Below are 16,737 nucleotides of genomic sequence, written 5' to 3'. Positions count from 1 at the left end.
CATTTTAGATGTTCATCTTCTTTTCAGTGTGACATTTCTACCCAGCTTTTACACATACCTCATTTCAATTACTGACTTAGAAGAAGTCAGACTTTGCATAACTGCTCATAATAGCCAAGTGAAAGGTTTCAGAGTTTTATATTTATCTAAGCATCTGTAACAAAGCCTACAATCCTTGCAAATATATTCCCAGTGTTTGAAGGCATTTTACTTCTGAATCTTGATCAGCGGAAAAAGGGATCTGGTTTTCACAATTATCTGGTGGGAGCTGTAATGCATTTTGACTAGTGGCAATCTCCACATAAATTTTTGTAGTAGGCTTTTATGTGTGCATGCATGTGTATAACACAAGGGGGTTTTAAGAAAACACTAATACATAAGTAAAATGGAACAGGTTATACGTAACAAGAAGGGTGCAGATTATTCATTACCAAGTCAATAGTAACAAGATTAAAATATTTAGTTATTATATTTCAGGAAGCGGAGAAATTTCCATTACCTTGTAAATGAGTTTTTAAGCTTTCTCCTATACATTGCTTATCACTCTCAGCCCAAGATGATGCACACCTATCTCTGTAAGCTTGGGGACAGATGGTAAAATCCCTAGAGATCTACAACACAAGTGAATAAATAAGAACTACTTCTCACCTCTTAGTGTTAGTTTAAAAAAAAAAAACCAAACCCACAATTAAAAAAATTTTAAGAAATAAAGGAAATAGTTTTGTGTTTTAATAAGTTTCCATAGGGCAGTTCCAGATAACCAAAAAGGGTTCCTAATGAATTATGCTGCCTCTGCACACCAGAATAAAAAAAAAAAAATTAAACAAAAATGCCAGTCAGGATTATAAAGTTGTGGTGGGGATGGGTCAAAGTGTCCCTACAGTAAGAACCATCCCTGAATTTCTGGTTATTGTGAGAAAAAATCCTGAATTTCAATTGTTGGATATCTGTTTAATTTCTTCACATCAGTCTTACACCATCAGTAGGTTGAAAGAAGAATATTCCCCTAGGTGCCAGGGGATTTGAAAATGCAAATGATCATGTGTGCTCATCAAGAATGAGAAAAGACCCAGAGAAGGGTAGTGTAAGCATTTCAGAACAATTGCAAACACCACCAAATTCAGATTTCAGTTCAGTTTTCAGAATTCAGTTTCTCAGACTTAAAAAGAGTGGGATTTTGTCAGCTAAAGACATGTTGGTGACACGGCCTGGAGGTCTCTGAGCCAACCTTCCACCAACGTGGGACTAACTTGTCACCAGCCCAGATCAGCCAGGGCTCTATCTAACTGAGTCCTGAGCACCTCCCAAAATGGAGAAGTGTTTCACACCTCTGGACACCTTGTTCCTCTGCTAAACAATCCTTCTGCTGAGAACTGTTTTGCTGAAATCCAGTCTGAACCTTCCCCACTTCCGTTTGTTGCTGTTGTCCCCTCTTACCTCATCAGCCACTAGGGAGATGAGATTTGTTCTGCCATCTTTACAACTGAATTTTGAGTAGTTGGCAGGTGTCATGGTATCTTTCCTTAATCTTCTCCACACTAAATATAGTCATCTCCACAGTATCTCCTTGGAGTTTGTCCACTTGAGGACCTTGACCACTCACCATTTTGGTAGCACCTTTCTGGATCCTTCTCATGTCCCCTCTCCCCATCCCTCTTGAACAGGATTCAGTGTTCTATTGCCAAGTAGTTGGAAATAATAGCAGTAATTTCCCAGGATCTGCTGATTGTATTTCTCCTGATGCTGTATCTTTAATCTAGACATATACACCTTAGCTGCTTCTCCTGGTTTTGTTGATAGAGAACTGGAGAGAAAGAAGCATCTGTAAGCATGATTCACCTCATATTTATGTAGCTGTCTAACACAGGTCAAATAAATCATGTGCTGGTACTTTCCATCAGAATAGGGAATAACTGTGCTGATGAAACATACAGTGGAAATGTCTAACACTGAGAAAAATGAATGCTGCCTCTTCAGTTCCTAGGAGCACTGCCTCATTAACTAGTAAATAAGAATGACAGACGACAGGTAATTATCAAAAGCTCCTAGGGAGAAAATAAATATTTTATCATTCCAGTGTGCTGAAGTCTTGAAGATGTTTTCTGCATGTAGGGACAGATTTTCAAAGATATCCAAGCATCTAAATATCCAGATAGTCATCTACTGCAGATCAGCTAAAAGGACAATTGGGCAAGGTATTGAAAAGCAGTAGTAACCTGGGATCCTAAACTTGTCTTCAGGCTTTGAAAACCTCCCTAGCTATTTCAGTTCCTTTGCAAATCTGTTTTTTAATGCTTTTTTGATCATGGACTTCTAAGTTGCTTGGTTACTTTTGGAAATCAGACCCAGCAAGCCTACATTTCTTGAGTGTCAGACAGAAAAACATATGATTATACTAGGTACATCAATTTCCACATTCTGCCTGGGAAATATCAGCTCATGGTGCATCCCCATAAAATGCACAAACACTGTGTTCTCTACTCACCTATAAAAGATGCAATCAGAATATGTATCTAGATGCAAATAAGTCTTGATGCTAATTCATTTGCACTGCAATTCCTTTCAAGTTTGAATGTCTTTAATTTCCCAGATGCAATTCCTGCAAAGAATTGACAAAAGAGTTTCAATGAAAAAGACATTCTCCAAGCAACTAGAGGGGAAAATCAATTGTCCCTGACTGTCATCTCCAGTTTAGAGCTTGCAGGTGGGCCACTATGGGATTACATATCCATACTACACACACACACACACACACACACACACACACACACACACACACATTCCCACTTTCTCTATGTTGGATTATTAGTTATGATGTTGAAAATATCTTTTTCAGAATTATATGAAACTAAACATTTGTGTCCCAATAAACTGATAAACGTGCCCTGTGATGCTTTAAAATGCATATTTGCCAGAGGAGGACTGACTGTGTTTGAAAACAATTACAAGAATGAATTCCAGATGGTCCCGCTGTCAAGGTACAATAGGTGTTTTTTTGGTTTAGCTAACACGAATTGTGGCAGAGAGAAATCAGATACTCACAAAGCTGAACAAAGCACACATTCAGTGACATGTCTCTTCTTTTCTGGGCTAGTCGAGCAGCACACTTTGAACTTGAGAGAGAGAGAGAAAATACACAAACCTCTGTGAACAGGAAAACAAGCAGCAGAACACATAAATGCTATGTTTGGTGTCATATCTTCCAATCATTCATCTATATAGTGTGGTGTAGCATTGAATGTTTATATATATGAGTCACAAGCATATCCATTAATATATGTATTTATGAAATACACAACACTTAGGAAAAAAAATAAAACTACAACAGACAAGTTGAGGGTAAGAATCAGGACATTTTTGTAAATGCAAACAGTGCTATCTGCTGCTGCCAGAAAAATAATTTCTGCCTGTAACTGCTGCCTCATCACAAAGTTCAGTTGAAGGTGCTCCATGGCCAGGTGTACCCAGCTCCAGTGTGGTATCTCTGAGAAATAGGATGCAGCTCTCCTCAGTCCTTGGATATCCTCATGAAAAAAGTTCCATTTAGCCTGGCATGTATTCCTCTTTTTTTTTTTACTACACCCTGTCTTTCCATCATATATTTGGACAAGTTTTTGTGAATTTCCACAGTTTCATGGATTTTGACACATAATTTTTGACAACCTAAAACTCTTTTGGGAAGCCACCAACCATGGTGGCTTTTAGCCATCAGAAGATGCAACCATCCTGTCACTTTTCCCATGACTGAAGGTCACCAAAACAATCCATGCAATGTTCAGCACCCCATCTGTGTCATCTCTTTCTAGCTACCCATCTGCAGTGTTGGTGGTTTGTGCAGGCCTATCAAGATCTCTCTGGATGACATCTCTTCCCTCTAGCATACAACTGCACCACTCAACTTGGTGTCATCTGCAGACTTCCTTAGAGTTCAATCAATCCCACTGTCTACCTCAGAGATGAAGATATTTAGGAGTACTAGTGCCAGAATGGATCCTTGAGGGACACCACTTGTTACTGGTGTCCTCTTGGACATTAATCCATGGACTGTAACTCTTTGGGCATGGCCCTCCTGTCAATTCCTTATCCACCTTGCAGTCCATCCATCAAACTCACAACTTTAAAGGTAAGAATGTTGAAAGGCCTTCTGGAAGACCAGGTTGACAGCACCTGTATCTCTTCTCTTGCTCACTGATACAGTTTCTCCATCCTAGAAGGCCACTACAACAGGGGACTCTTTAGACAGATGTGGCATTAATGACACATGAGAACTAGTGCAAACTAAGCATTTTCCAGTAAATCTTAAAGACAAAGAAAGGTGGTAATCTCTGAGAAGAGGTCAACATTTCCCAGATAGTCAATAGCCTGAAAATAAGCAATCTGAACTATTTATATGGACATTATTAAAGTCCTTATAAGGAGGTGAGGAAGAGGTCAAAAAGAAAAGAAAAGGGTAATGGGATAATTATTGCTATAGAAAGAATAGGTTGGAAAAAATGGAACTTTCAATAAAATCAAAAAGTGGGAATCTCAAGATCACTTAAAGGAAATAATTCATAGAACCAACAGGCCAGCTGTGGAACTTCTGATCAAAGGATGTTTTTGAAACCAAGAACTAACCAGGACATTTTTCTTAGTGCCAGAATTACCATAATTAATGATGCATATTCTGGAGGGCTTCAGAGCTGATTATCAACCCCTGTACCTCAAATGAGAAGAGAATGGGGAGGAAAAACAGATGACCTGATACATGACTTGCTGCAGCATCTTAATGTCCTTCTGTAAAACTTCTTGTCTGTCAGAGATGGAGTACAACCCACAGACCGCAGGTTCAGCCTTAGAAGACGACGTCTGTCTTGCACAGTTCCACAGCCTGGCCACAGCCTTCTGAGACACTCATTAGCCAAGTGTTATTTGTACTGCTTGTTGAGGATATGAGAGGATTAGGACTGTCTAGCAGCACTGGAGCATGAGTCACCAGAATAATGTCTTTTCCTGGATGTACGAGGAGCTTGTTTTGTTTCACATCAGCTGTGATGATGACTGGGTCATCTAAAAATGTCCTGAGACAGCCCAATCTAAAGTTTTAAGCCTTTGCTGATCCACAAATTTCCTAGCTCTCCAGTATCCCTTTTTCTGACATGAACAGTATAAATATCCTGACATTCCAATTATGAGACCTGCCTTTTCACTTCACTCTAAAGCTCTATAGTTGATGCCCCACTTGTTGAAGGACTCTGTTTATGAACATCACTAAGCAGAAGCTTGAAAAGGATACTGATGTCCTTAAATCCATGGAGTGTGCCTTTGAAATCAATGCGTGACTGAGGCAGGAAGAGCAAGGATATATTCTAGTTTTGTATGGTTTTGCTTGTAGCAAAGTTAACTTTGAGGATGAGGACACACTGGAGCAGGTTGCCCAGAGGAGCTGTGGATGCCCCATCCCTGGAATTGTTCAAGGCTGGGTTGGATGGGGCTCTGAGCAGGCTGGTCTAGTGAAAGGTGTCCCTGCCCATGGCAGGGGAGTTGGAACAAGGCGGTCTTTGAGGTCCCTTCAAACCCAAATCATTCTAGGATATGATTCTATGATATGATGATAATCAAAGAAATATTGTGAGTCCTCTTCAATTTCATTTTGTGACTGTTCATATAATTACACTCCCTGGATTCATATTAATTTCTAAGTTGCAAATGGGATAGACAGCAGTTGAAGGATAATTGGGTAGTTTACATAAATTAGATCCCTTAGGTATATCCAGGACCAAGTCAGGATATTCAAGCAGAAGAAGAGATGTGAAAAAATACTGAAAAAGTTGGAATTAATTAAAGGACAACCCACTTAGTCACATTCAGAACATGTAGCTTACTAAAACATACAACAGACCTAAAGGGCAGTAATCTATTTTTGGTTCTTGACCTGACTGCAGTCAAATGACTACAGAGCGTGTATTCTGCGCTTTATCTCTATTATCTTTTTAATAATAAGGTGGTGAATGATTGTAGGTGGGTTGTCATATTTTAGAAGAAAAATTCCTCCTGATTTCCACCTCCACCATACAATTTTCTTCTCAAGCTGGTTCTGCACTGAGCTATTTGAGTTTCACATGTAATCTTCTGTATTTTAGTTATTATCTGTTTTCCCCAACCTTTTGGCATGCTGATTTCTAATAAGTTTTTTGAGATATGTATTGCCCTTCCACAGAATAAGCATCTGCAAGGTTATGTCAGGTTATAATGCTAGATATTGCCAGAGACTAGACAAGATATCTTTTCCTTGTCAAATCTTTGGATGTTGTGTCTCAAAATACAGGTTTGAGACACAACATCTAGGAGTAGGAGACATATAAAATGTTATTTGAGGTGGCTGCAAATAAAGAACATACTTGGCCAGACAAACAACATGTTCCTTTATTTTACTGACTTTAGCCAGGGGCAAATAGAAAATAAGATGCAAGAGGTCCCATCTACTAGCAAAAAGAGGGACATGCTTTGCTGCTATTTAGCATTTATATTTAGCATTTATATTTAGGAAAGCAATTTATTTTTAAATAAGACATATCTTTATTGTCACTGTTTGTCTTGCACAGCTACTAGTTAACAACCTGGACAGTGTAATTCTCTTCTCCATAGCAATGGCAAAAAAAAAATAAAATAAAAAAAAAAAAAGGTTGCTTTGCTTTCAGTTCCTTGGAGACAGGAGGGGAATGAAAAAGAATAGCTCCCTCTCCAGTCAGCAAGTATGAGTTTGTGGTGGAGAATAGCTTTTCAGACTGCTTAAGTGACTGTGTAAATTTTGAGATACCACAATGATGGATGTTTTATAAATGCATAGGTAGGTAGATAGACATGACAAAGAGAATAGTTTTAGGTTTAACCTGAAATGAGACACTCCATCACCATGTCATCTCTGGAAAGTCACTTGACCTTCTTGTTCCTGAATCAGACCAGCTGTAAGAGCTGATAAAAAGCTGCTTTTCTAGGAAACCAAGAGCTTAATCAAAACTTATGGGATTCCAGAGAAGCCTTTTAGTTGATTCAGTGGGCCTAGGCTCAGTTCTTAAATATTTCACATCAACCGAACAAGTCTTTGCTGTGCCTCATTTTGCTTTTGTGCCCTCCTCCTCACTGCCTATGGGGCAAGCACTGAACATTAGCTCCCAGAGATGGCTGAAAGGCTGGAGAGCTTGCTGCTCTGGGCTCTTGCCTTCCCTCTTTTACTCCTTGCTTTCTTCTTGCACGCACGACTTTGCTTATCAGGAGTTTAATATTTCAGTGTTTTATAAGTGTATTGATGGACAAAGCAATTTACCCTACAGGGATGAAGCTGACAGCGTGGTAATTAAGAATAAAATAAATGCTAAGGGTGGGAGCAGACTGCAGTGAATGACTGATTATTTCTGATAAGGAAATGGCTCTGCTGGTAACAGAATCCACAGCATTTAAGAGCTGAATGGAGATGCCAGACACAAATACAAATTAATCATGTCTTCATCAGTGGAAATATATTACCTGTGCTGTTCATCTGCCACATATAGTCTAGCTCTGACAGTATCTTCCAACAAATGGGTGACCATCAAGAGAAGCTTATTATTTGCCCATAGATAAATTGCTTGGCAAATTCAGAACCTCCATATTATTATGTGTCTGGAAAGTGAATTTCCCTCTCATTGCCACTGCAGCAAGACAAAGCATGAAATTCCTTTAGAATTAGATATCTGGCTCACAACAGTTTGTGTGAATAATGATGCCTGACATTGCTCTTTGGTGAGGATCCTGAAAGGCTTTAGAGACATGAATGCATGAATGCCTCTGACTTCCTTGTCAAGTAAGTAATTGTTACACTCATTTCACAAATGAGTGAACCACAGCAAAAAGCCAAGGAGATGGCATCTTTGTGACAGGCTTGGGAACAGCCTTCCAGAGAGGCAAGTTCTCACACAGGGAAGGGTGAGGACAAAGCAGGTGACAGAACCAGCATGTGGAACTGTTGTTCCAGCTAACTGATAGTGAATTTATCCCATCTGAGGTCAGACTTCACAAATTCATCCATACATCTCAATTAGCCATACAGACCTGTGAGAACAGGGACTCAGTTACCAGTGTGTGTTCCTGAGCTGCATTTGGGCCTCATGACATGCAGCTCTAAAAACAACAGGATGCCCAGAGGGACTGTAGGTGCCCCATCCCTCGATGGATGGTCAGGCTGGACAGGGCTCTGAGCAACTTGACCTAGCTGAAGATGTTCCTGCTCATTGTGGGGGTGGTTGGACTAGAGGACTAGTGCCTTCCAGCCCAACTGTTATATGATTCTGTGCAGATCCCTGGCTTTTGGAATATGCCAGGAGGTGTAAGTTATTAGAGAACCTCAAGTCCAATGACACTGAGTCCTCCTGCAACCCATCAGCACACATCCATCAACACAGAAAAACCTCTTCTCCTAAAGTACACATTGTCAGCTCTCACATGTGAACTGTTCCTCCTATCCCAGATCTTCAAAGTGTTTAATATGTCTTGTGGCTCTCAGCCAGGGAAGCTTTTAGGATGCAGCTTGTAGGTTCAGGAAGGGTGGTCAGTCTGCTTCTGGCAGAGCATTGACTCCTGCTATCATCACTAAAGATTTTGTCTCCTATTTGACTAGGAGGACAGCTGTGAAGTAGATTCCCACCATCACCGGTAATTCTACTTATATTATGCTATCTTATCTATCTCTTCTATTTCTCTCCCTCTTAAGGGATGAGAAGAAAGAAAAATCAATCTGCTGAAAATACAGAGGGGAAAATAGAAACCCTTTTCTCCAACAAATCACACATTCCTAGTAGTAGAATTGCGTGGCTTTTAATTTCACTGAAGGAGAGGCAGTAATTATAGTTTATCACAACCGGGGAAAGGTTTCCTGAGGTACAAACTAATTATGTTTTTAAATAAACTGATTGTCCATGTAATAAACTATCACATTTTCTAATCATTTGGAGATTTATGTTACTTTATTCAATCATCTCTGTGTAGAAATGAAACTATAGTAAATCAACTGGAAAAAAATGCCTGGACTAAATTGAAAGCTCTGTCATTACAGGGCATTATGAAATGAACCAGATAGGAGAGAGCAGGCTGCATGCACAAAGCTCCCCGATACACACAGTTTTATATATTAAATGAATGGTGGTAACTGACAGCCAAACCAGAATTTATATTCATTTAAGGTCAAGTCTCAGCCTGTGTTCCATAGATTTGACATGTATTAAAGGACAAAGGTAAAGACAGTCTTGTTGGCTACAGGGTATCTCAGTCACAGTCAGTTGTGTAAGGACAGTAATTAGAATGAATTCAAGAATGCAGAATAGATGACTGGGTATGACATTTCATTTATGGCAGGCAAGAAGTGACATGATCTTATCGTGAAATTAGTCATCATCATAGACTTCTCGTGTCGATCTATAAAATGAAATGCCATGGAGAGCAGCATATTTCTCACTGTTATGCCAACATGTCTTTTTATAATGTACATCATTAAAATAAGCCTGGGAACTGGAACATGCAATCACAGTAATAGCATCAATAATGTTTAATTTATGTGTTATGTGTGTAAAAACATTTTGGTGCCTGAAAAAACAATGACCTGAAAACACAATTTATCCTTAGGAAGGCAGCATGCTGTGCTGCAAAGCATCTGTAGAGTGAGAAAAAATCAGGATATGGACTGCTGAACAGCACTGCTGTGTGGTGGCGTGCTGTGATGCAGAACCAGGGGCAGAGACCTCTTGCAACAGGGGCAGATCCTCAGTGGCTGATGAACCCCTTTGTGGTCCTTAGCTATGTAGTGCAGAGCAGAGAGGGGCTGGTAACTTTTGCAGGAGGATGTATCAGGTTTTGTTCTCTTCCACATTCCAAATCAACCCTGCTGGAAGAAAATCGGTGGGAATCTGAGAGATTTTGACAAAATAACTTCTCATGGGTGACTAACCACAGAAAACATCAGTCTAGCTTTTCCTTAATCTGAATATGGGGGAAAAAATATAAGCATGGAGTGAGTGTGCATGCAAGACTGCTGGGAGGCCCGAGAAGGGCAGGAAGCCGCATCAAGGACTTGGTGATGCACTGTGTGAGGGCACAGACCTGCTGTGCATGGATAGCCATCCAGTATCTGTGAGCCCTGGACACAGGACACGCCCCAGTGTGTTACAAGAGAGAGGAAGAGGCTGAATTCACCACTAACTTTTCAGATCCATGGAGGTATATCACTCTTCCATCCCATACCCACACATCAGTACGTCTTTCATTATATGAGCAGGACATTCTGGTCATGTACTGAGAGATTCTAATTGGACTTGCAGCACTGGCAATCCAGATTTCTCATGAAACTGGACTGCCAGACACTGGAAACAGCTACTTGAAGGTTTTGTTGAAGAGCTGATGGGCTAAACTTCCTCCTTGCTCTGACTGAAAGTGAAGGACCAGTTGATATCCCCTTCATGAGCCAAAGCTAAACTGGTAAGTTCCCAACTGTGGCAGGAAGCAGTATTGCAGGGCACATGGGAAGAATTGGAGAGATTGAGTGAAAATACAGGGCTGGTGCATTGCCTGTGAAAAAGTGAAACCACAGAGGAGGTAAAAAGAGCCCTGGGTGACTGAGCTACGAGAGATTCTCTGAGCAGAGCAGTTCTGTCGAGGCAGAGAAGATGCCAGTTCACTTCTTTGGAATTGTCTCTCCATCATCCTCCCTCACATCCCTGCTGTGACACAGAGCAGTGGGATGCCGTCAGACTGCTGCCACCTGCCAGCCCTCTGCTGCTCCTCAGTTCCCTGAGGAAGAGGCTGATAGGTAAGATGGGAGCAGGTGGGACTTTTTCTCACCCTAGGGTGAGCCCTGTGGCTCTTGGCTGTAAGCAGATTTTGCTCATTAAGGATGGATAGAGAAAGGGTAACTACTCACTGAGCAGTCCTGGCTCCTCTCTGATTTAAAGAGGCAAAGATCAGATTTAAATATAAGCAGATTATTTTAAAAAAATGCTCTCCAAACCCAAGCCAGAAACCTGGGAAAGTGTGCTAAGCCTTATACTTAATGAGTTACTCTTTCCACTCACAACATTAATTAAATGGCTAATAAGCAACAGTTTATTAAAGACAAGAAATTAATTAGACCAACAAATAAGTCAACACTAACTAATTCCCAGGCTATTATCATAACAACAGCAGTTTTCTGTCTTTTTCTCTGGAGAGGTGCCTCCCACCTCTCACGGCTCCATGCCAGCCCATGTCAGGCTGCCACTTGTGGTGGCTGTCATGGCTCTGCTTCCCCTGCTGGGCTCTCAGAGGCGTTGCTGACACTCTTGGCAGAGAATGAAAGCACTCTGAGCTTGAGGGGGAGAATGTGAAGACCAGCTTCCACATGAGGCCACCAGTCTGGTGCAGATGGACCGGGGGACCCAACCCCTCACAGCCCATCCCGACTTCAGACTGGTGCCACCAAGGCAGAATTGACAAGCAAAGGGGCGCCAGAAGCTCAGGTGGAGCCCTGAGCACCAAGTGCACTTGAAAGTTGGTAATACTTTCCCTGGCTGTGTCCTCCATGCTCCCACCTGCTCTCCCTCAGAGAATTCTGCTGTACCCAGGCCACCAGCTGGGTGCAGGACGCTCCCTGTCACTCGGCATCCAGGTGCAGGGTTGGACCCTGGCTTCGTGTTTAGCTGCACAGATGTAAGTAGAGAGAGAGAGAGACCTAAAACCTCACATGGATCACAGTGTGTCATTAGGAACCTGCTTAGATTCAGACAAATCTGGGGGTTGTGAAACCTGAGTAAGTTTCCAGCTCAGATTCCAGCCAAAGTACATTTGGCAGGTAGAAGTGTTAACTAAATCTACCCCGATTATACTAAATTTCCAGACATACTGAAATCATCAAAAAGTGGAAGAATTTGCTCTGATGTGCATCACATTATTTCTCAAACACCTCATTTCCAAGGGAGGCAATTTTCAGGAGAGTAAGAAAATTACAATAGTTTCAAAGCACACACTTAATTTGTGGGAATCAGGGAAAGGTATTATATTAGTCAAAGTGTCAACTCTCAGTTAGTGGAAACTTGTATTCTGTGCACAAGGATAATCTGAATAGATTGGAATGAAGTGTCATTGGTCAATTATTTCCATTACAAGGAAATGCTTTTGGGTAAGGATAGTGAGAAGTATTTAAATAAGCTTGCTTAATAGTCACTGGAGGTACAAATTCATCTTGCTGTCTAAAAATTCAATGGTACTGTACTCTGGGATGCTTACATGCAATGCTGCAGTCTGACAGGCTTTGTAGGTGTAGTCATGTAAAAATTTCTCTCATCTATCCCCTCCTCCCGACTGTGACCCAGTTTGCAGGTCTTGAGATGATGCTCCTGTAATTTAAGCTTCAAGAACTAGCTCTACTAAAACAGGCTAGAAGGGCACACACTTGATGAGTGAAGGCAGATGTATCCAGCTGTGGGGAAATGAGAAGGCAAGGAGGGAGGGAATAATAGTTATCTGGAGGTTAGTGTCTTCTTAAACCGCTGCTACAGCCCCCCATGAACCCATGATCCCATGCTGTTCCACTGGGGAAGCCACAGGTGCTTGAAGTTTTGGGTTCTGACAGTAACATGGGCTGACTGTGATGTGTATTCAGCAATCATCTGTTGATCTGTAAATTATTTGAATCCATACTTTACAATGTCCATTTTAAAATACGTTCTAGAAGAGACTGACACTAGTGTTGTTGAAAAAAACAAGCAATCATTTATGGCTAAGAATCAGGGGGAAGGTCAACAGGGCAGATATCCAGGTGGGAGTGTGTTATAGACCACCCAGCCAGGATGAAGAAGCAGACCAAGTATTCTGTAAGGAGCTGGGAGAAGTCTTAGGATCCCTAGCCCTGGGATGAGGAATGTTCCTGTATGTTGTCTACCTGGACTTTAGTAAAGCCTTTGACACCATTTCCCACAGCATTTTCGTGGAGAAACTGGCTGCTCATGGCTTGGATGGGTGTACTCTTCACTGGGCATAAAACTGATAAAACTGATAAAACTGATAAAACTGGATGGATGGATGGATGGATGGATGGATGGATGGATGGATGGATGGATGGATGGATGGGCACAGAGAGAGATGGGCAATGGAGTTACATCCAGCTGGGGCCTGGTCACTAGTGGTGCTCCCCGGGGCTGTGAGGTATTTGGGCCAGCCCTGGTTAATATCTTTATCAATGATCTGGGTGAGGGGATAGAGTGCATCCTCAGTCAGTTTCCAGGCAACACCAAGTTAAGCTAGCTGGTGACTCAGACTAAATTGTTTATTTTGCCATACACATACACAAGACCTGATAACTGTTGTCTCCCTTAAACAAGAATGCAGACTTGTACCCATGGGGAGCCAGGGAAGGAAGGATTGTATGCATGTGTTTGAATGATGTTCAGGTCTGAATGTGTTCAGGTCTCTTCCTCAGCTGTATACTGCCAGTGGTGCTGGGCAGATATAAATCAGTAGATCCAATTACTCCAGCAGAGCTGAACTCGACTTTTTTTCCATGGGGAATTTGGCCAGTTGAGTGTATGGATAACAGTTCAGAGCTTGGCTTTATATTTTGAAGAGGGTTGTAGTTAAGACAGCTTTGCTAGGCAGGGACAGAATTTTTCCCAGACCAGGAATATCTGTTATTTATTCAGAACAGTCTGTTCTGCTTCAAAAGCAATGGAGTTGCTCTTTTGAACTATTTATAATTTATTTTAGGCTGACAAGAAGCAGAACTATTGCAGGCAAAAAGAAACTGCCCAAACTTTCTGAGTAGCAAGTTGGAAGACAAGCTCTTCTCAAATTCCCAGGGACCTCACTCCCCCTCTTTGCTGCACATCCTGAATTTACTCGTCAACCCATTCTTGCCAGTTTTGTAGGCCAAGGTGATCTGAGGAAGGTTTAACACAGGAAGATAACTATTAAGGACTGAGGTGAGCTGAGCAAATTTTTTCTTCTTTTCCCTCAAAAACAGAATTTAGCATATTTGAGTGACAAGGTGCTACTAAAACCTACTCCAGGTCAATTTAGTGAACAAAGCAGTATGAACAAATGTCAAGTGCCCAGAAGAGAATATATGACCCCAAACAATCTTCTATTCTATCTACTGTCCACTAGCTTGTCTCTCACCTTCTGATATTTCCTTGCGTGCTAAAACAAGACCAGATATTTCTGCTAGCACAGCTCCTAATCACTGAGTGCTGGCCAGCTTCCTGGCAAAGCTGGGTTACAGTCATGGCTTGTATTTGTTAAACCTCTGAGCTTACTGAAATTACTTCAGTTTCACAAAGCATTCAGGAGGACACGGGAATGAGTCTGTGTAGGGAAAGGTGAAGGAATAACCAGAAGTTATTCAGGAGATATGAACTAAATGGATTGGTATGCTCTAAAGGCCTTTTCTACCAATTCAGAATTTAGGATAAGATTAATTCATTTCCCAGGCACAGTGGAAATCTGCATTACAAGAATACAAAAAGAAATACACATGGCAGTCTATTTGTATGAGACTGAGTCAGACAGATGCCACAGAAGAGGAGGATACATGGTACTTACAGCCTGATGGAAAGACACCACAGTCTCTGTGCTAGGTATGGTGAGAGAATAGCCTACCAAACCCTGTGAGAGTTCTAATGAATTTCTGGATTACTGCATTTCACAGAAAGTGGCCACAGCATGAAACAGGCACCACTGAACCACAAAATAAACAAGGAAAAAAGCAGCGGAATACCTGAGACCATACCTCATGGATGTCTAAGAACAGATTATATCATAGCAGCACAGAGAAAATGACGCTGTTTGCAGTGGCATATTGATACCCTATCACAGACTCCTGCCTGATCATCATCTGCACAGCCCCTCTGAGATCCACCTTTGACATTTATGTGATGATGCAGGCAAACTTGAAGTGGGAAGACAGTGTTGCAGGAAAGCAATAGACTTTATTGTCCACCAGCACAATGCAAATGAGTAATGCCAGATTCCTGTCTGATAAATGTCTTCTGAAGGGAAAATTTCAGGGAAAGATGATGAGAAAGTTTTGACTGGAATTACCCTGCAATCATTGAGGGTGAAAATTAATTTTGCTGAACTTCAGCTATCTAAATGTTAGGTCAAAGCTAGTTTTGCTGAACTCTTCTGCAGTCAGTGGAAAAGGTGGGTATCACTGTCATATATTCTGGAAAAATCTCCTTGCCCAGGATTCTTCTCCTGGGAAGCTGAGAAGCCTCAGAGAAAAAGGAAAACAATATTATCCCATTTGCTTCTCCTTTGTTTTGCTGCTTTGGAATATGGTTGGAGATTGTTGAGATTGTTTATCCAACGTGTGAATTTTTTTTATTTGTTTTGACTTAATGACCAATCACAGTCCAGCCATGTCAGGACTCTGGAGAGAGTCACAGGTTTTTCATTAGTACCTTGTTAAGCTTTCTGTAAGTATCCTTGCTCTATTCTTTAGTATAGTTTTAGTATAGCATTCTACATTATCATATCATATCATATCATATCATATCATATCATATCATAATAAATTAGTCTTCTGAGAACATGGAGTCAGATTCATCATTTCCTCCATCCATCCAGGGGACACTGATAACACCACAGGTGGGCACCCCTAAAGGATAAGTCCTGTATTTTAAGGAATTTACTAGCACAGACTAAATTCAAAACACTATGCAACATAAGTAGTCTGGTTTGGTTTGTGGACTGTTGTTGTGAAGGGTTCATGCCACCAGTGGAGCAGTTTGGATGATTGCTTTTCCTCCCAGTATCTACAGAATTTTTAGCTGAGATAGTGCCCACTGACAGCTCTGGTGGGCAGCTGGTGACCAGGCCCACGGAATCAGCAGGGATTCTGATCTTCCATTGAAGACACTTTACTAAACAGCAACAGAAACAAACCCTGCTGTGAAAAGAACAAGAACCTTGCTCCTCTGTCAGTGAGGGCATTCCTGTAAGAAGCAGCATCTCTAAAGCTTTAGAGCAGGCAGGAAGCAGCTAAGATGAACATCCCTGAAGACCACAAGGTACTTGGACTTCAGCAAAGAAAATCTTCCAGAACTCAGTTTGTGCAGTGTTTTACCAGATCCAGACACTGCTTCAGACACTGGTTCTTCAGAGGTGTTGGTTCCTCATCCTCTGGGTAATCAATTATATGCTACAATTACTCCTTCCTGTAGTCCTTCAGGTACTTTTCTCCAATCTTCTGACAATTTAGGCATCTCAGCATTTCACAAGAAACACTTCCACTTCAGTGTTGTTATTTCTCTCCACAAAGAGAAACTTGTAATTATCTGTAAAGAAAGGAGAATGCTAAGAAATTCCTCTAAATAAATATTTTGAGGAGCTAACAGAAGCTCATTGTAAGAAAAGCAGAATAAAGCATGCAGTGACTTGTCCCCTTGCTGATGATGACTGAAGAACTAGAATTTTACTCCTTTAAAAATATTTTAAAATTAAAATTTATAAGTGGCAAATATTTTATTTCTTGTTATTAGAGAAGCCAAGACTTAGGAAGCCGGAGTCGCCTGAGTGACCCTGAGAGGTGACCCTGAGACCAGAGCCCATGCAGCAGTGAGTGCTGCAGGGGCAGAAAGCTGGAGCAGTGCTCCCAGAGCCTACTCAGATCTGTTTGCCAGCAGTCCCCATTTCTCACATCTACTGGAGGCCAAATGTTTAGTTTTCTAGGCCAAGACACCAGAACATGATTATCAGGCA

At 41.3% G+C, this 16,737-nt stretch overlaps 1 long non-coding RNA gene across 1 annotated transcript; it reads right to left on the bottom strand.

Moving 5' to 3' along the window:
- Nucleotides 1–1,609: 1,609 nt before the first annotated feature.
- On the bottom strand, nt 1,610–16,309 carry LOC131096608 (uncharacterized). Its single transcript, XR_009115997.1, has 4 exons — nt 15,945–16,309; nt 3,043–3,113; nt 2,486–2,599; nt 1,610–1,804 (listed from the first exon to the last, which is right to left on the bottom strand). It is a non-coding gene; the product is annotated as an uncharacterized LOC131096608 (long non-coding RNA).
- Nucleotides 16,310–16,737: the final 428 nt, after the last annotated feature.

This window comes from Melospiza georgiana, chromosome 2 (genome assembly GCF_028018845.1).
Source record: "Melospiza georgiana isolate bMelGeo1 chromosome 2, bMelGeo1.pri, whole genome shotgun sequence".
In the NCBI taxonomy this organism is placed as follows: Eukaryota; Metazoa; Chordata; class Aves; order Passeriformes; family Passerellidae; genus Melospiza; species Melospiza georgiana.
This window is presented reverse-complemented; position numbering and strand designations above follow the sequence as displayed.